The sequence below is a fragment of the Stomoxys calcitrans genome, chromosome 1, assembly GCF_963082655.1.
Source record: "Stomoxys calcitrans chromosome 1, idStoCalc2.1, whole genome shotgun sequence".
Taxonomy (NCBI): domain Eukaryota; kingdom Metazoa; phylum Arthropoda; class Insecta; order Diptera; family Muscidae; genus Stomoxys; species Stomoxys calcitrans.
The window spans coordinates 253,370,415-253,390,805 of record NC_081552.1 but is presented as its reverse complement, the minus strand read 5'-3'; the positions used below and the strand labels follow the sequence as shown (position 1 = coordinate 253,390,805).

At 40.0% G+C, this 20,391-nt stretch overlaps 1 protein-coding gene across 1 annotated transcript in view; it reads left to right on the top strand.

Moving 5' to 3' along the window:
• The first annotated feature begins 14,656 nt into the window (after positions 1-14,656).
• Positions 14,657-20,391, top strand: part of LOC131995530 (uncharacterized) — a 41,297-nt gene continuing 35,562 nt past the window's right edge. The window contains exon 1 of the mRNA XM_059364231.1: positions 14,657-14,741. The gene's annotated coding sequence lies outside the window, so the exon portion shown is untranslated. The remainder of the gene's footprint in view (positions 14,742-20,391) is intronic.

Here is a 20,391-nt window from a genome sequence, read left to right as displayed (position 1 = left end):
GGTAAGGGAGTCAAATGATAAATGTGTCACAAAACCACTTGTTAGCAAATTTTTATTTTTAATATTTTGTGTAAATTAATAGGGAGGGGCATGATGACATGTTGGCATGGAAAAATTTAAATTTTTATTTTTTTTAGAAAATTCAAACAATGCACAGAGCCTGAAGCGTCACCTAATTCAATAATAAACCTTAGCCGTTACTTTTTTTTAGGTATTAGATAAGCCTCAACATGTAAAAAGGCATTAAGTTCGGCCGGGCCGAACTTTGGATACCCACCACCTCGGGTATATATGGAAACCCCATTTCGTCACAATTGGATAACTTAAGCACCCAAATTCGGAGCGGGCATTGAGTGGTCTAATATATATGTCACTATTCAGTTTTGTGGAACAAAATATTGGTCTTTTTGGCAGATACAACCAATTATAAACCGATCTGAACCATATTAAGGTCGGATATCTTGAGGCTCAGAAAAACTCACTGTTTCAAATTTCAGCGAAATCGGGTAATAAATAATGCTTTTATGGGCTTCAGTCCCCTTATCGACAGATCGGTCTATATGACAGCTATATCAAAATATAGTCCGATCAGAACCATATTTGGTTCGGGTATTGGGAGGTATTAACCTACTCACTGCTTCAAATTTCAGCGAAATCGGTTAAAAAATAAAGCTTTTATGGGCTTCAGACCGCTTATCGGCAGATTGGTCTATATGGCAGCTATATCTAAATATAGTCCGATCTGAACCATATTTACGTCAAATATTGTGAGGCTTAAAATAACTTTTTGTTCTAAATATCAGCAAAATCGGGCAATAAATAAAGCTTTTATGGTCTTCAGACCCTTTATCTGGAGATCGGTCTATATGGCAGCTATATCTAAATATGGACCGATCTAATCCTTATTTAGGTCAGATGTCGGGAGGCTTAAAATAACCCACTGTTTTAAATTTCAGCGATATCGGGTAATAAATAAAGCTTTTATGGCATTCAGACCCTTTATCGGGAGATCGGTCTATATGGCAGCTATATCTAAATATAGTCCGATCTGAAACATATTTACGCCAGATATTGGGAGGCTTAAGATAACCCACTGTTTCAAATTTCGGCGATATCGGGTAATAAATAAAGCTTTTGTTGCTTTTAGACCCATTATCGGGAGATCGGTCTATATGGCAGCTATATCTAAATATAGTCCGATCATAACCATATTTACGTCAGATGTCGGGAGGCTTAAGATAACCCACTGTTTTAAATTTCAGCGATATCGGGTAATAAATAAAGCTTTTGTTGCTTTCAGACCCATTATCTGGAGATCGGTCTATATGGCAGCTATATCTAAATATTGTCCGATCTGAACCATATTTACGTCAGATGTCGGGAGGCTTAAAATATCTCTCTGTTCTAAATATCAGCGAAATCGGGTAATAAATAAAGCTTTCATGGTCTTCAGACCCTTTATCGGGAGATCGGTCTTTATGGCAGCTATATCTAAATATGGGCCGATCTAATACTTATTTAGGTCAGATGTCGGGAGGCTTAAAATAACCCACTGCTGCAAATTTCAGTGAAATCGGGTAATAAATGAGCTTTTATGGGCTTCAGACCCTTTATCGGCAGATCGGTCTATATGGCAGCTATATCTGAATATAGTCCGATCTGAACCATAATTGGGTCAGATGTGGGGAGGCTTAAGATAACTCACTGTTTTAAATTTCAGCGATATCGGGTAATAAATAAAGCTTTTATGGTTTTCAGACCCTTTATCGGGAGATCGGTCCATATGGCAGCTATATCTTAATATAGACCGATCTAAACCATATATGGGTCAGTTGTCGGGAAGCCTTAAACTACTAACTGTTCCAAATTTCAGCAAAATCGGATGAAAAATAAAGTTTTTATGGGCATTAGACCATTTATCGAAAAATCGGTCTATATAGCAGCTATATCCGAATATGGTCCGATTTGGCCCGTTCAAAAACTTAACCAGTGTGCATCAAAAATCTGTATCTGTGCCAAATTTCAGCTCAATATCTCAATTTTTTAAGGCTCTAGAGTGATTACAACAGACAGACGAACAGATGGATGGACGGACAGACATACGGACAACGTTTAATCGTCTTTAAATTTTACGACAATTCAAAATATATATACTTTGTAGGGTTGGAATTTGATATTTCCAATATACCCCTATCCTACGTTGTTGGTTATAAAAACAGCCTTTACATGCTACAATTTTTATAGGAAGGCCCAGGGAAAACTTGACAAACACAAGACATGCCCCTCCTTTTTATAGCCGAGTCCGAACGGCGTGCCGGGGTGCGACACCTCTTTGGAGAGAAGTTTTACATGACATAGTTGCCAGCATTAGGAGGGGAAAACCACCGCTGAAAATTTTTTCTGATGGTCTCGCCAGGATTCGAACCCAGGCGTTCAGCGTCATAGGCGGACATGCTAACCTCTGCGCTACGGTGGCCTTTACCACCTACTATACGTACTAATTTTAATATATAGAACTCATCCCCAAGTCTAGTTAGACTTTATTTTTGCACACCTCTTGAAATATCGAATAATACCTTGTACGATTTTCTTGCGATAGAACAAAAAATGTGGATATCTATAGCCTTTAAAACTCATAACTGATAAAAGATATATATGGGTGCAATATCTAAATCCAGGACAACAAATATAATGTCTCACACCCAATAATGTAGAGATCTGACCAAAATTGTGGTTTCTACCGCTTTAAAAGTCCATATCGGATGTATCATATATATGGGAGCTATATCTAAATCTGATACGATTTTCATGAAAATTCGCACAGATATTAGGACGCCCCATAAAATACGTTGCGCTTCATTTTGTAGAGATAGGACCAAAATTGTGGCTATTACAGCCTTAAAATTCCATATCGGATGAAAGATATATGTGGGAGCTATATCTTAATCTGAACCGATTTTGACGAAATTTTGCACACATATGTAGAAGTAAAATAAAACATCTCGTGCTAAATTTGGTAAAGATTGGACCAAAATTGTGGCTTCTACAGCCTTAAAAGAAGATATCGGATGAAAGATACATATGGAAGCTATATCCTAATCTGGTCCGATTTTGACGAAATTTAGCACACATATGTAGAATTAAAATAAAACATCTCGTGCCAAATTTTGTAATGATCGGCCCAAAATTGTGGCTTCTACAGCCTTAAAAGGCGATATCGGATGAAAGGTACATATATGAGCTATATCTAAATCTGAACCGATTTTTTTCAAAATCAATACCGTTTGTCCTTGTCCAAAGAAGTGACATATGCAAAATTTCAAGACAAACGGAGTATAAATGTGACCTGTACCTTGATCACAAGATTATATGGACAGACAGACGGACATAGCTAAATCGAATCAGGAAGTGATTCTAAGCCGATAGGTAAACTTAACAATGGGTCTAGCTCTTCTTCTTCTTAGCTTTGCAAACAAATGCACAAACTTATAAAACCCTGTGCCACAGTGGTGGTGTAGGGTATAATCATCTTCAATTTTTATGGAGCAGAATCATTGATACCTGCCAATGCACAGGCTTACGGTATTAAAATGATAAAAATCAAGAATAACGGTATCGTATGAATCAAGCAATCTATGCTATACGTCAACATTGCTTTATTTATATGTGTTTGTTAATAATACAACGCCTCAATTGGCTAGATCATGTTAAAGGTCGAAGAAGATGGATGGATGACTTTCGCAAAATTCATTCTCTCTCTCTAAACTGCTGCACTTATCCCATCACACAAGTTGCCACTCAATAATTGTTACATTCCTGTTAAATACCTCTTTGAAAAAGTTAAGAAATTCTCTATGAATTGCATGCGTATGACAAATGCAGACTTATGACTATTTGCATAATTCATACGACCTGATGGCTTGCATACCCTAAAAGTAGGCTGTATATTACAAACGAATGGCGAATTGTTTACATATCTAACGACATTTTAGTCCATAGATGGGCAGAATACACATCCGCATAAAATTCGTATAAAAATGAACAGACGCACACGTACTGTGTAAACAACTTCGTGTTAGTTCGCTCGGCTGACTCTATTTCGTTATGTTGATGTGTGATGATACTCACACAAACACAATGCGGTCTTTTCAATAGTGGTAGGGTGCTCATCACTTTTTTTCGTCACATGGAATTCAGTTTTTGAATAAAATGTTTGTACGAATATTTGCGACAAAAATTTTGTAACAAAGTACGTTTACATTGGCCACTAAATCTGGATTTATGGCCTTTTCAAGATTTAAGTGCTAAATCCTGTGGTAGGTTTTACCATACAAAAATAAATACCATTTTTGCAGGATTTATTTTTAAATATCAAATAACTCCGATTTTTTTTTTGACTGAATAATCGATAAAAGTACCAAAATATGCAACTGTTTTCAAGAATTGTGTATCGAATTCTAGACAAAAAGTGAAATTTAGATTTTTTGGAGAATTTCGATGGAACATAAATTATTTTTACGAGCCCGCGAATAAGACCAATTTCCAAATCTAGGACATATTTTGTAGTTTGTGATATAAAGCCAATTTAAAGTTTTCGAGTAGGTAAGATTAGGTTAGGCTGAAAAGAGGGTGCATATATTTATCCGCCCCTTCCACTATGGACACACACCTAACCCAGTTATCGGCTTGTTGTGCGCTCTAAAAACTATAAAAAAAACATCTAAAAAGAAAATTTTAATTACGGAATTCCATACTACTTAGAAAATCCTTAATTGTTTTCAATACCACTCCCCTATGTTGGTTCTTGTCTGGTATTGTGTCCCCACCTAAGTGCCGGTATCTGTTAGACGTCAAAAGCCGGGCAATGTCAAAGGAAATGCTCCAACGTCTCATCATATTTCCCGCATGTCCTACACATGCTATTACTTGCCGCACCGATTCCAACTCGGCTATAAAAAGGAGACCCCTTATCATTGAGCTTAAACTTGAATCGGACTGCACTCATTGATATGTGAGAAGTTTGCCCCTGTTCCTTAGTGGAATGTTCATGGGCAAAATTAGCAAATTTGCATTATTGCGCCCCTAGTCCTATGTGCCCCGTTAGGATACCAATAGCTATACTGACCTCCTTCTTGCCTCCTTTCAATTATAGTCTCGTCATACTCACGATCTGGATCCGCCCATAGGATTTTCGCCGTCCTACCTAACGTTTCGCTGTTTCACAGTGTTGCATGCGCATTTGTCGCCCACTCCCTTAACTCGGACTGCTTCGACCCAAAAGGCTTCGGGTTAACCAAGTTTATTGACGACAGTCCTCTGGCCTTCATCGCCAAATCGTCTGCCCTTTCATTTCCCCTTACTCCGTTATGGCCCGGCACCCAAACGATGCGGTTTTTGCCATCCTCAGAGAAGGCGTTAATCTCCTTCTTACACTGCAAGATTGTCCGTGACCTTACCGTCCTGGTTGTTATTGCCTTTATGGCAATTTTACTGTCCGTAAAGATGTTCACACTCGACGTCCTCGCGTTAGCACCACACCACTTCAAGTATTCCGTGATCACGCGGATCTCCGCCTGCAGGACCATATTATGGTCAGGCAGTCTAAAACAGATCTCAGTCCCTGGGTTCTCAATGTAGACCCCCCAGGTCAACTCTGTCCTCTAGCTTTGACCCATCCGTGCAACATGATCTTCCAGATGGCAATACTAGGGTTCCGTCAGTCCATGACTGTGTCGATGGCAGCGCATGCCTCGCACTCGACTTCAAGGTTCATCTCAGGTATCCCATAGGAAAAATCTTCCCTTTCTACCAGGTTTCCTCGATTATACCGCCGCTCCCATCCTCAATCCATTCTCCCATCGCCTAAAGTCTCATAGCCACAATGCGTCACACTTAATCTGTATGTCAATGTGTCGGATATCTAGAATAGTCTCCAGTGCCCTAGTGGGCGTGGTACTCATCGCTCTTGCCAAGACAATATGTTCTCAGAACCTGTTGTATGGTCCTTATGTTGCAGATTTTCTCCATAGCAGTCCAGGCGTGGGCGATGACGAAAACTCTATGAGGAGATTCGGGTCGCGAGAATATGAGGCTCTTACCGAATGGAATGGAAAGACCCGCTACATATGCCGCATGATGTAGAGGTTCTCTTTTGTAGCGCTGAGCCTCATGCCCTAGATCATGTAGATCCACCATAAGGCTTCTGGGCGATGAATACCTATCCACAAGATGATGATTTGGATGATCTCTGCGATAACATCTCAGAAGACACCATGTAGTTATGTCTTCGCACGGGTAGGATCTTTGTCTTCTGATGGATGTGGCCCATATGAAAACTGACAGATCACAGAGCTGATGAGACCACACTGGCGTTGCACAATTTACCACAGACCGGTTAATTTCTTTGCATGTGCTCAACAAGGTTTCTTTGTCAGCAACCCAAGTGCTGCCCCAAACTGGTAATCCGACCATGCTGCTAACTGAGCAATCGGGTCCCTTCGAATAAACCTTAGTTTGTCAATGTCAGCGTATAGCTCATAGATCTCGTGGTTGAAATAAAACATTTATGATTGTTACACAAAATTTCGGAAGAAATTTCCTTTCGAATTCCCCAAGCACTGCTGATTCTTTGCGAGTACCCATTAAAAATACGCCTTTTATGGGCCCAAGACTTTAAATCGAGATATCAGTCTATATGGTAGCTATATTCAAATCTGGACCGATTTGGGCCAAGTTACAGAAAAATGTCGGAGAGAGATAATAAATGCGCCTTTTATGGGCCTAAAGTCTTAAATCGAGAGATCGGTCTATATGGCAGCTATATCCAAATCTGAGCCGATCTGAGCCAAATTGAAGAAGAATGTCGAAGGTGTCCCAAATTTCGGCGGCATTGGATAATAAATGCGCCTTTTATGGGCCTTAAGTCTTAAATCGGGAGATCGGTCTATATGGCAGCTATATCCAAATCTGAACCGATCTGAGCCAAATTGCAGAAGTATGTCGAGGGGCTTAACTTAACTCACTGTTCCAAATTTCGGCAACATCGGATAATAAATACGTCTTTTATGGGCCTAAAGTCTTAAATCGAGATATCGGTCTATATGACAGCTATATCCAAATCTGAGCCGATCTGAGCCAAATTGAAGAAGAATGTCGAAGGTCCTAACACAACTCACTGTCCCAAATTTCGGCGACATCGGATAATAAATGCGCCTTTTATGGGCCTAAAGTCTTAAATCGAGAGATCGGTCTATATGGCAGCTATATCCAAATCTGAGCCGATCTGAGCCAAATTGAAGAAGAATGTCGAAGGTGTCCCAAATTTCGGCGGCATTGGATAATAAATGCGCCTTTTATGGGCCTTAAGTCTTAAATCGGGAGATCGGTCTATATGGCAGCTATATCCAAATCTGAACCGATCTGAGCCAAATTGCAGAAGTATGTCGAAGGGCTTCACTTAACTCACTGTCCCTAATTTCGGCGACATCGGACAATAAATGCGCCTTTTATAGCTCCAAAACCTTAAATCGAGAGATCGGTCTATATGGCAGCTATATCCAAATCTGAGCTGATCTGAGCTAAATTGAAGAAGAATGTCGAAGGTCCTAACACAACTCACTGTCCCAAATTTCGGCGACATTGGACCATAAATGCACCTTTTATGGGCCTTAAGTCTTAAATCGGGAGATAGGTCTATATGGCAGCTATATCCAAATCTGGACCGATCTGTGTCATATTGCTGAAAAATGTCGACAGGTTTAACTTAACTCACTGTCCCAAATTTCGGCAACATTGGATAATAAATACATCTTTTATGGGCCTAAAGTCTTAAATCGAGAGATCCAAATCTTAACCGATCTGTGCCATATTGCAAAAGTGTATCGAGGGGCTTAACTTAACTCACTGTCCCAAATTTCGGCGGCATCGAATAATAAATGTGGATTTTATGGCCCTAAGACCCTAAATCGGCGGATCGGTCTATATGGCAGCTATATCCAAATCTGAACCGATCTGTGCCATATTGCAAAAGTGTATCGAGAAGCTACACAACTCACTGTCCCAAATTTCGACGACATCGGACAATAATGCTTCATTTATGGGCCCAAAACCTTAAATCGAGAGATCGGTCTATATGGCTGCTATATCCAAATCTGGACCGATCTGTGCCATATTGCAAAAGTGTGTCGAGGGGCTTAACACAACTCACTCTCCCAAATTTCGGAGACATTGGACAATAAATGCACCTTTTATGGGCCTTAAGTCTTAAATCGGGAGATCGGTCTATATGGCAGCTATATCCAAATCTGAACCGATCTGAGCCAAATTGAAGAAGGATGTTGAAGTACCTAACACAACTCACTGTCCCAAATTTCAGCAAAATTGGATAATAAATGTGGCTTTTATTGGCTTAAGTCCCTAAATCGGCGAATCTTTTTATATGACAGCTATATCCAAATCTGGACCAATCTAGACCAAATTGAAGAATAATGTCGAAAGTCGTATCACAACTCACTATCCCAAATTTCTGCAAAATCGGACAATAAATGTTTTTATGGGTTTAAGGCCCTAAATCGGCGCATCGGTCTATATGGGGGCTATATGAAGATGTAGTCCGATATTGCCCATCTTCGAACATAACCTGCTTATGGACAATAAAAGATTCTGTGCAAAGTTTCAGCTCAGTCTCTAAAATAGAGAGACTGATTTCAACAGACAGACGGACGGACATGGCTTGAAGGTCTTAGGTTTTTACGGTGATCAAGAGCATATATTGGGTTGCCCAAAAAGTAATTGCGGATTTTTTAAAAGAAAGTAAATGCATTTTTTAATAAAACTTAGAATGAACTTTAATCAAATATACTTTTTTTACACTTTTTTTCTAAAGCAATCTAAAAGTAACACCTGATAACTGACAGAAGAAAGAATGCAATTACAGAGTCACAAGCTGTGAAAAAATTTGTCAACGCCGACTATATGATATGGATATTTAGATGCGTTGCAAACGGAATGACAAAATGAATATACCCCCATCTTTCGGTGGCGGGTATAAAAATGAATGTTGCAATCATTTTGATATTTATCGGTCCGTTTGCAATTAGTAATTGAATGTTTAGGGTTAATTGATTTAACAATTGGTTTTGTTAATAATGCTTTGTGATATGGAATTAAAAAAAAATAAAATTTACATATTCACAGTGAGATTTCAAAGCTTAAAATTATGGTAAAAAAAATCAACAGGTTTTAGACCAAACAAAAACCTGCTCTGCCTACATTTCTTCTATGCCTAAATAACTTCCCTTCTTTATTTCATTATTAATATTATTCATTATTCCATATTCCCGACATTTTAATTTGTTCGGATCTTGTTTTTAAAATTTTTCCTTTCACCACTAATCGCTTTATAGCGAAGAGTTAAATCACTCACCATCATATGTTTATTAGGATCTCTCAACAAAATCTAATTTCTCTCTCTCTCACTCTCGGGCTCTTGTCAAACATGTAAAGGAATGAAATGGAACTCAAATAAAGAAGAGGGCAAGCGCAGTTTGACTGTCAGCTAACTTGTTTTTGTTTTGCATCTTGTGTTTCAGATATGTGTTTACGCTGTTGTTGTTGTTTCTCATCATCAACTTGCGATGTAAATATTGTCATCATTAATACATTTCTTTCTAAGGATGCTTTCACACACGCACACACACACACACTTAACTTGGTATACACGTGAAACATTGCTAGTGGGGACTAGGAGGTAACAGCAAGTGAAGAGAAAAAGAAAGGGATATACCAAATGTGTTGTCTAAATACCATAGAAAAAGATATGTGGACGATGTACGGTGTTATTTTTTTGTGTGTGGTATTATGTGGGGAGATGCTTATGGTGGTGGTGGTGGTGGTGGGTTGGTATTCTTTTTAATGGGGTGGTTACTTTAGCAGCAGTAGCATCAGAATGTTTCGTTAATAAATCATCTGTTACAAAGCAAACGATGGTAGAAAAAAATCGACAACAACAACAACAGCCATCTACACTTGTAATTTGAAATGTTAAAGTTAGAATGTATGACGTTCAAGAAAACACGGGCTCAGGCAGCCTGCCTATTGATGTCGAGGGAGATGTCATGGCTAGTGTTGCCACTTAATTTGTTTTTTCAATGAGTGACATAGATCGGAAGGGGGAAAATTATAAAAGCGTGGTAAGTTCGGCAGGGTCTAATCCTAAAATGGAGAAGAATTGCTATGCTATTGGAGTTATATCAGGTTTTGAACCGATTCAGAGCATAATTGGCTTGGATTTTGGGGCCATAGTAGATCCTATTGTGCAAAATTACGGATAAGAATTGATCACTATAGGGGCTCTAGAAGTAAAATAGGCAGATCAGTTTATATGGCAGCTATATCAGGTTATGGACCGATTCCATATTTGGCACGTATGTTAGAGGTCATAGCAACAGCCATTGTGCAAAATTTCAGCCAATTAAAAATTTGTAAAAACAAATAGTTTAGTTAAGGTTAGGTTGAAAGGAGGGTGCAGATGGTAAACCGCCCCATGCCGCTATGGACATACTCCTAAGCTAGTAATCAGCTTGTTGTGCGCTCTAAATACAAAAAAGTAAAGGAGGGTAGACTGAGGAGGATCTCCGACTACCTGTCACCAGTGCCGACTGGAGTGAGGGCATTCGCGATTCGTTTTCCTGAGAGGTACGAATGGAGGGCGGATGGTGTACTTTAGGAGGATGAGACCTCGATCTACTCAGATGGCTCCAAGATGGAGTCAGGAACTGGATTGGAGGGTCTACTCTGAAGCACTCAACATCATTATGTCTCTGAGACAGTTGGATGAGTGTATGGTGTTTCAGGCAGAGGTCTGTGCCATTGCAGTAGCCGCAAGAGAAATTGTGGCGAGGGGCTTACCGCCCTCGAAACTCAGGACTTCATCGGGTCAATCCGGGTAAGTACAACCGGCTGCGTCGAGTGAGGTCGAGATGCGTTGCGGACTGTTTGGAATCCCTGGATAGACTCCGGGCCCACGATGTGACGCTGACATGGGTTCCTGGGCATGAGGGGATTCCAGGAAATGAGAGGGCGGACAAGTGCGCCAGGAGGGGTCCGTTTGCGCCGTGCGGACCAATCATCGGTATCTGAGACAGCCGGACGAGTGTATGGTCTTTCAGGCAGAGGTCTGTGCCATTGCAGTAGCCGCAAGAGAAATTCTGGCAAGGGGCTTACCGCCCTCAAAACTCGGGACTTCATCGGGTCAATCCGGTAGGTACAACCGGTTGCCATGGGGTGGTGAGGTCGAGATGAGTTGTGGACTGTTTGGAATCTCTGGATAGACTCCGGGTCCACGATGTGACGCTGACATGGATTCCTGGGCATGAGGGGATTCCAGGAAATGAGAGGGTGGACAAGTGCGCCAGGAGGGTTTCGTCTGCGCCAGGCGAACCAGTCATCGGTCTTGTCTACGTGCCATTTGACGAGCTACTGAACACAGTAGCTGAGATGGTCAGGGCGGCGTCGGTGGCGAGGTGGGAGACGGTAGATGGTTACCGGACTGCGAAGGCGCTATGGCCCGTCATCAACCGCAGGAGGACGAGGGAGTTGCTGGCGTTCGATAAGAACTCGATGAGTACTTTGACAGGGGTCATAATCGGACACTGTGACATTGGTCGCATGGTGGCGCGCATGGGGATACCGCACAATGACTTCTGTAGGAGTTGCCTCGATAAGGAGGAGACTACTGCTGTCTGTCCTGTCCGGGTCTGCAGAGACGTAGGCTTTTTTTTCTGGGGAGCCGTTTCTTCTGTGATCTGGGTGAACTTGCGAACTTACCACTGGTATCTCTCCTGAGGTTTGTTGAGGGATTTTTTCTGATTTAAGTTTAAGTTTTAAGGGACCTTTTTATGGTTATGCCGAGTTCGAACGGCATGTCGCAGTGCGACACCTCTTTGGAGAGATGTTTTACTTGGCATAGTACCTCACAAATGTTGCCAGCATTAGGAGGGGAAAACCTCCACGGAAAATTTTTCTTAATGGTCTCGCAAGGATTCGAACCCAGGCGTTCAGCGTCATAGGCGGACATCACGCTACAGGCTTTAAAAATAGAGATATTGAGCTGAAACTTTGCGTAGATAGATAGCCCCCATATAGACCGATCTGCCGATTTTGGGTCTTAGGCCCATAAAAGCCACATTTATTATCCGATCTTGCTGAAATTTGAGACAGTGAGTTGTGTTAGGCCCTCCGACATCCTTCTTCAGCTTGGCCCAGATCGGTTCAGATTTGGATATAGCTGCCATATAGGACGATCTCACGATTTAAGGTTTTGGGCCCATAAAAGGCGCATTTTTTGTCCGATGTCGCCGAAATTTCAGACTGTGAGGTGTGCTAGGCCTATTAACATTTTTCTTCAATTTGGTCTAGATCGGTCCAGATTTGGATAAAGCTACCATATAAACCGATCTCTTGATTTAAGGTTTTGGGCCTATAAAAGGTGCTTTTATTGTCCGAATTCGCCTAAATTTGGCACAGTGAGTTAAGTATAGCCGCTCGACATACTTCTGTAATATGGCACAGATCGGTCCAGATTTCGATATAGCTGCCATATAGACCGATCTCACGATTTAAGGTTTTGGGCCCATAAAATGCGCATTTATTTTCCGATTTTGTTGAAATTTGAGACAGTGAGTTAAGTTAAGCGCCTCGACATACTTCTGCAATATGGCACAGATCGGTCCATATTTCGATATAGCATGGCAGCTATCTCTCGATTTAAGGTTTTGGGCCCATAAAAGGCGAATTTATTGTCCGATGTCGCCGAAATTTGGGACAGCGGGTTAAGTTAAGCCCCTCGACATATTTCTGCAATATGCCACAGATTGCTCCAGATTTGGATATAGCTTCCATATAGACTGATCTCTCGATTTGAGGTTTTGGGACCATAAAATGCGCATTTTTTGTCCGATGTCGCCAAAATTTGGCACAATGAGTTGGGTTATGCCCTCCAACATTCATCCACAATTTGGCCCAGATCGGTCCATATTTGGATATAGCTGCCATATAGACAGATCTCTCGATTTAAGGTTTTGGGCCCATAAAAGGTGCTTTTATTGTCCGATGCCGCTGAAACTTGGGACAGTGAGTTGTTTTGGGCCCTTCAACATTTTTCTTCAATTTGGCTCAAATCAGTCCAGATTTGGGTATAGCTGCCATATATACCGATCTCTCGATTTAAGGTGTTGGGCGCATTAAAGACGCATTTATTGTCCGATGTCGCCGAAATTTGGGACAGTGAGTTGTTTTGGGCCCTTCGACATCCTTCTTCAGTTTGGCCCAGATCGGTTCAGATTTGTATATAGCTGCCATATAGACAGATCTGTCGATTTAAGGTTTTGGGCCCATAAAAGGTGCTTTTGTTGTCCGATTTCGCCTAAATTTGGGACGGTGAGTTGTGTTAGGCCCTTTGACATCCTTCTTCAATTTGACCCAGATCGGTCTAGATTTGGATATATCCAAAGATCGCCCAGCCAAACTTAACGCCTTTTTACTTGTTTTTTTTTAATGGAGTGATTTCTGTAATTTCATACTAAATATTTATCTCATTGTATGATTAAGTTTTAGGGAAATTTTGGTTCTAGTCAATTGTTGACATGTGGCAACACTGGTCATAAGCCAAAAAGGAGGCTGACTAGAAAAATGAAACAACGAATAAATTTCGCATTTGATGTTGTTCCAGTGAAAGTCCCCTGAGGCAAGAACCTAGATTTGAATGCTCCTTTTTCGGTTTGTTTGTCAGGGAGTTGCTGCTACTGTTGCTGTTGTTGTTATTGCCATTGCGTTGAGGGAGAAAGAAGAAAGGTTCTATTTAAAATTCTATTAACTTTGAACTCTTTGCGTTTTTTTGCCACCGTAGAGGGGGCTCTCCTATATAAATGTTTTAATGTCTTTTTGTTCAGATGATAATAAACCTCTGAGGTATTAATTCGGTTTGGTTTTGCAAGGATGAACTTATTAGCGAAGCGCTGTTTTGTGGGGTAAACGTATAATGGATAGAAATTATCTGGCTCATAACATTTGACTGCTGTTTTAAGGGTTTTCATTCTCAAAACAAAAGAACTTACTCTCGCTCTTTCGCTCACTTGGATTTGGGGCTCTCATAGCTACACATAGTATACACGTACACATGTATGTGTGCATGAGTGTGTATTTGTAAGAGTATTGGTGTGCTTAGAAAGCACAACACAGCTGAGTGCCGACTGCTGACTGCTGACTGAGAATGAAACGAAACACAGCATCAGCATCCAGCTTACCATCCATCCAGCCAGCCAGCCAGCATCCATTGTCGTGTGCCAGAAAGAGCAGCAGCAAACATTTAACGAATTTCATAGACGACGGTTGTGTGCAGTGTTGTAAGATAATCGACTTCTTTGGATAACAAAAACATCTAGAAAAAATTGTATATTCCCCAAAATTTTTTTTTCTTTTTGGGAGAGTAAAAGTAATTTCAAACAAAATGCAGTTAAGAAATTTAAACTAAATTAAACAAAGGCAAACCAGCAACACACCCAAGGAGCAGACAAAACGAAATTTGTCGCATCACATCATCATCAGCATCAACAACAACTTTAACCAAGTGTTTTTTTTTTTCTTCTGTTTAAAATTATATACCTATTAATAATACTAAAATCAAAGAATCCTAACAAATCCGACTAATAATCCTAGCTAAGAAACGCAACGAGTTGAGAAAGGTGAAAGAAAAACATTTTCTTTAATATTCCACAGGAAAAAGTGTATATGTATACTTTTTTCTGCCACCATCATTGGTGAAAAACACAACACCTCTTCAGCCTCATAACGCGCAGGGATTTTGAAGAAAGGAGTTGTCTAAAGTGAAACATTTTTTTATTTTTTTTTTTGAAAAAGTCTTTGGTAAAGATTTCTATGATTTTTCAAAGATTTCGGAAGAGCTTAATTAAAAATTAAGGCGTGGTTTTTTGCACTTTGCCTGCCCCCATGGAAAACAAAAAGAAAGAAGCAGACAAACCAAATGCTGAAGCTGAAGCTCCAAAGGACGAAACAACAAAAACACACAAAGAAACCCGATTGTGAAAATAACCCTTACCTTGGATCTCCTGGCCAGTGAAAGAATGACAGGTTGAGGAGAAACCAAAAATAAAAAAAAAATAAAATAAATTTAAAAAAAAGAAGAACAATGTTCAAAAATTCCTTAATATGTATTTTCGTTATTTTCTAAGAGTGCTTTCGTGCGTGCATACGTATGTGTGTGTGTATACGCACATCCAAGAAGTCTCTATGCATGCGATGGAGTGCCAGTGTGCGTGTGCATGTGAGTGTTGTGTACATGTGAGTGTATTTGTTTCGTAAAACCGAATTTGAGAGGTGGAGTACAAGAGCTTCGTTCAAATTAACAGATTTCAAATTTCAATTTCGTCCAGTTTCCTTAACATCATTGACGTCTTGTAATAAACATACTCTTTTGGTGACACAGAAGAAAACTCTCTCTCCCTCTTCCTCTCGAACTCTGGCTCAACAACACCTACACATTGTTTGAATGCTGCTGTGTGAGAGTCAAAGAACAGAAAACAGGTCCAAAAGAGAGCCAGCCCTTAGAATTTCGGGATGTTTGAAAAAAGTTAAATTGACGCAAATACCAAAACACAAGAACAAAGCAAATGAAAACAAAATAGAAAACCAACGAAAAAAAGAATTACCAAAAAAAAACGGAATTTGGCAAAAATTTCATATTTTTTAGCATTAGCAGAAAATTTTACCAAAAAACTTTTAAGTTTGTTACATTTATTTTTGAAATAGTGATAAATGATATACAGAGACGAAATAATTGTGTTAATTTTTGTTTTCAATTAAGTTTATGTTTTGGTTTACTTATGTTCCTCAAACTTTCTTTTTAGTTCTTGTGTGAAACATAATTAGCGTTGCCATCCCTACCAAATCCTCAAAGTTGAAATTTCATAAACAATTTGTATACCCTACACCACTACTGTGGTACAGGGTATTATAACTTGGTGCATTTGTTTGTAACACCCAAAAGGAAGAGAGATAGACCCATTGATAAGTATACCGATTGACTCAGAATCACTTTCTGATTCGAGTTAGCTATGTCCGTCCGTCTGTCTGTCAATGTTAATTTCTGTACAATCTACAGGTCGCAGTTTTCATCCGATCGTCTTCAAATTTGGTGCAGGCATGTTGTTCGGCCTAGAGAAGTCCCCCATTTAAAATTGGAAAACATCGGTTCAGATTTAGATATAGCTTCTATATATATATGTTCATCCGATTTGCTGTTATAATGCAATAAAATGGTCATTTGTAAACCGGTTCTCTTGAAATTTAGCAGGAAGGATTTTCTAATGTCTTTCGATATTACTAATGAAGCTGAGCCCGGCCCGCTCTGCTGCGCCCGATAATGCTTTGTTGGAGAAAAGAAATCTTAATTTGGAAATTTCCGCCTAATTTCAGATGAAAATTTATTTTTTTTTCTAATGGATTTTCCTATGGATTTTTCTGCTCTCAAATATTGGGTTGCCCAAAAAGTAATTGCGGATTTTTTAAAAGAAAGTAAATGCATTTTTAATAAAACTTAGAATCAACTTAAATCAAAAATATAATTGCCATTTTGTTCGATAACCTTTTGCCATCTTCCTGGCAAATTTGGTATTCCACGCTCATAGAACTTCTGGCCTTTATCTGCAAAAAATTGAACCAAGTGCGATTTTATAGCCTCATCATTGCCGAAAGTTTTACCATTTAAGGAGTTGTGCAAAGATCGAAATAAATGGTAGTCTGATGGTGCAAGGTCAGGGCTATATGGTGGATGCATCAAAAGTTCCCAGCCAAGCTCACTCAGTTTTTGGCGAGTGACCAAAGATGTGTGCGGTCTAGCGTTGTCCTGGTGTAATATGACACCTTTACGATTGACCAATTCTGGTCGCTTCTCTTTGAGGGCTGTATTCAATTTGTCCAATTGTTGACAGTAAACATCCGAATTAATCGTTTGGTTCCTTGGAAGCGGCTCAAAATATACCACACCCTTCCAATCCCACCAAACAGACAGCATAACCTTCTTTTGGTGGATATCAGCCTTTGAAGTGGTTTGAGCTGGTTCACCATGCTTGGACCATGATCGTTTTCGACTAACGTTGTTGTAAACAATCCATTTTTCATCTCCAGTTATGATTCAATTTAAAAACGGATCGAATTCATTGCGTTTAAGGTGCATATCACAAGCGTTGATTCGGTTTGTTAAATGAATAATCGATCAATACATGTGGTACCCATATTAAAATTGACGCCAAACAAACAAATGTAAACAAAATTTCGCGCACTTTTTTTCTAAAGCAAGCTAAAAGTAACAGCTGATAACTGACAGAAGAAAGAATGCAATTACAGAGTCACAAGCCGTTGAAAAAATTTGTCAACGCCGACTATATTAATACTATATTACCGACAATTACTTTTTGGGCAACCCAATACCTTTTATTTAAACCCCAATACCAATACCCAATACCAGAGACTTGGTCTCAAAAGTGGCAGACAATTTCGTGCTCCAATCCCAAGGACCAAACATTTAAGATCCATACTGCCACGGTCAGTAAATATGTCCGATTTGAGGGTTTTTTTGGGGGTGGGATGACCCACGAAGCACTCAGTCCCACAATTGGATATCAGAGATCGCTTTCTACTCTCATGTAAGTGTGCCAACAAAATGTCGCTTAAATCGCCCTACCCATCTCCGAGATCTAGTATTTTTGAAAATTATTGTTGAGGCCCGTCTTAGAGTGGGAAAGTTAAAAAATAATACCGCAAACAACCGCAACGAAGTCTTGACGAAGATAAATGCTGTATGATCAATTTTGACCACTCTGCCCTCTTTCAGTTCATGTCGGCTTCTCCAAATTAGTGCCATCTACTGCCTTTTTTCAATTGAATAAACTACATCCTTTGAAAACAGCCAGTAGATGGCGCTAACTTAAATGTTAATGCTATTACACGCTTGGAGTGGCTTAACGCCTATAACATCGATTATCATGTGGTAGTTGTCTGTTAATGACTATATGACTAGCTATTAAATAGTCATCATTTAGTCTTTTTTATACCCACCACCGAAGGATGGGGCTATATGCATTTTGCCATTCCGTTTGCAACTCATCGAAATATCCATTTCCGACCCTATAATATTCTTGATCAGAGTAAAAATCTAAGACGATCAAGACATGTCCGTCCGTCTGTCCCTCTGTCTGTCTGCCTGTTGAAATTACGCTACAGTCTTCAAAAATAGAGATATTGAGTTGAAACTTTGCACAGATTCTCTTTTTCTCATAAGCAGGTAAAGTTCGAAGGGGGGCTATATCGGACTATATCTTGATATAGTCCCCATATAGACCGATCCGCCAATCGGTCTTTGGTCCATAAAAGCCACATTTATCATCCGATTTTGCTGAAATTTGGCACAGTGAGTTGTTTTAGGGTCTTCGACATTGTTCTTTAATTTGTTTCAGATCGGTCCAGATTTGAATATAGCTGACATATAGACCGATCTCTCGATTTAAGATTTTGTGCCCATAAAAGGCGCATTTATTGTCCGACGTCGCCTAAATTTGGGACAGTGAGTTTTGTTAGACCCTTCGACATCCTTCTTTAATTTGGCCCAGATCGGTTCAAATTTGGATATAGCTGCCATATAGACCGATCTTTCGATTTAATGTTTTGGGCCCATAAAAGGCGCATTTATTGTCGAAAGTCGCCGAAATTTGGGACAGTGAGTTGAATTAAGCTCTTCGATATACTTCTGAAATATGGCACAGATCGGTTCAGATTTCGATATAGCTGCCATATAGACCGATCTCTCGATTTAATGCTTTGGGCCCATAAAATGCGCATTTATTGTCTAAAGTCGCCGAAATTTGGGACAGTGAGTTGAGTTGAGTAAGCTGAGTTAGGTCCTTCGACATCCTTTTTCCATAATGCACAGATCGGTTCAGATTTGGATATAGCTGCCATATAGACCGATCTCCGAGTTAAGGTTTTGGGCCCATAAAAGGCGCATTTATTGTCCAATGTCGCCGAAATTTGGGACCGTGAGTTGTGTTAGGCCCTTTGATATACTTCTGAAATATGGCACAGATCGGTTCAGATTTGGATATAGCTGCCATATAGACCGATCTCCGAGTTAAGGTTTTGGACCCATAAAAGGCGCATTTATTGTCTGAAGTCGCCGAAATTTGGAACCGTCAGTTAAGTTAAGCCCTTCGACATACTACTGAAATATGGCCCAGATCGGTCCAGATTTGAATATAGCTGCCGTATAGACCGATGTCTCGATTTAAGGTTTTGGACCCATAAAAGGCGCATTTATTGTCTGAAGTCGCCGAAATTAGGGACTGTGAGTTAAGTTAAGCCCTTCGATATACTTCTGAAATATGGCACAGATTGGTCCAGATTTGGATATAGCTGTCATATAGACCGATCCTCCGGTTTAGGGTCTTAGGCCCATAAAAGGCGCATTTATTGACCGATGTCGCCGAAATTTGGTACAGTGAGTTATATTAACCTCTTCGACATCCTTCTTCAATTTGGCCCAGATCGGTCCAGATTTGTATATAGCTGACATATACACCGATCTCTCGATGAAAGGTTTTGGGCCATAAAAGGCGCATTTATTGTCCGATGTCGCCGTGTTTTGGGACAGTGAGTTGTGTTAGGCTCTTCGACATTTTTCTGAAGCTTGGCTCAAATCGGTTCAGATTTGGATATAGCTTCCATATAGACCGATATCTCGATTTAAAGTCTTGGCCCCATTAAAGGCGCATTTATAATCCGATTTCACTGAAATTTGAAATTTGACACAGTGACTTATGTAGGGCTTTTCGACATCCGTATCGTAAATGGTTTAGATCGGTTTAATTTTAGATATATAAGTATTTGGTCCAAATCGCAACATATTTCGATATAACTGCTATGGGGTATAAGGTTTGCATTTTTCACCGGATTTTGACGAAAGGTGGTTTACATATATACCCGAGGTGGTGGGTATCCAAAGTTCGGCCCGGCCGAACTTAACGCCTTTTTACTTGTTCTAATCTTAGATACCTTTCATTTGAGTCCCACATTGCCGTGATTGGACTATTTATATATTTGCTAGGTTTTGGGGGTGGGGCATGCATATGGCATAGTAGCCATGTAAACACCTCTTCCCAAAGAGGTGTCGCCCTGCGGCACGTCGTTCGGACGTGGCCATAAAAAGGAGAACACAAATCATTGAGCTTACTCTTGAATCGCATAGCAATTATTGATATATGAGAAGTTTACTCCTAATTCGCCCCCTGTTCCTTAATTGAATATTCGTGGGTAAATTTCTCT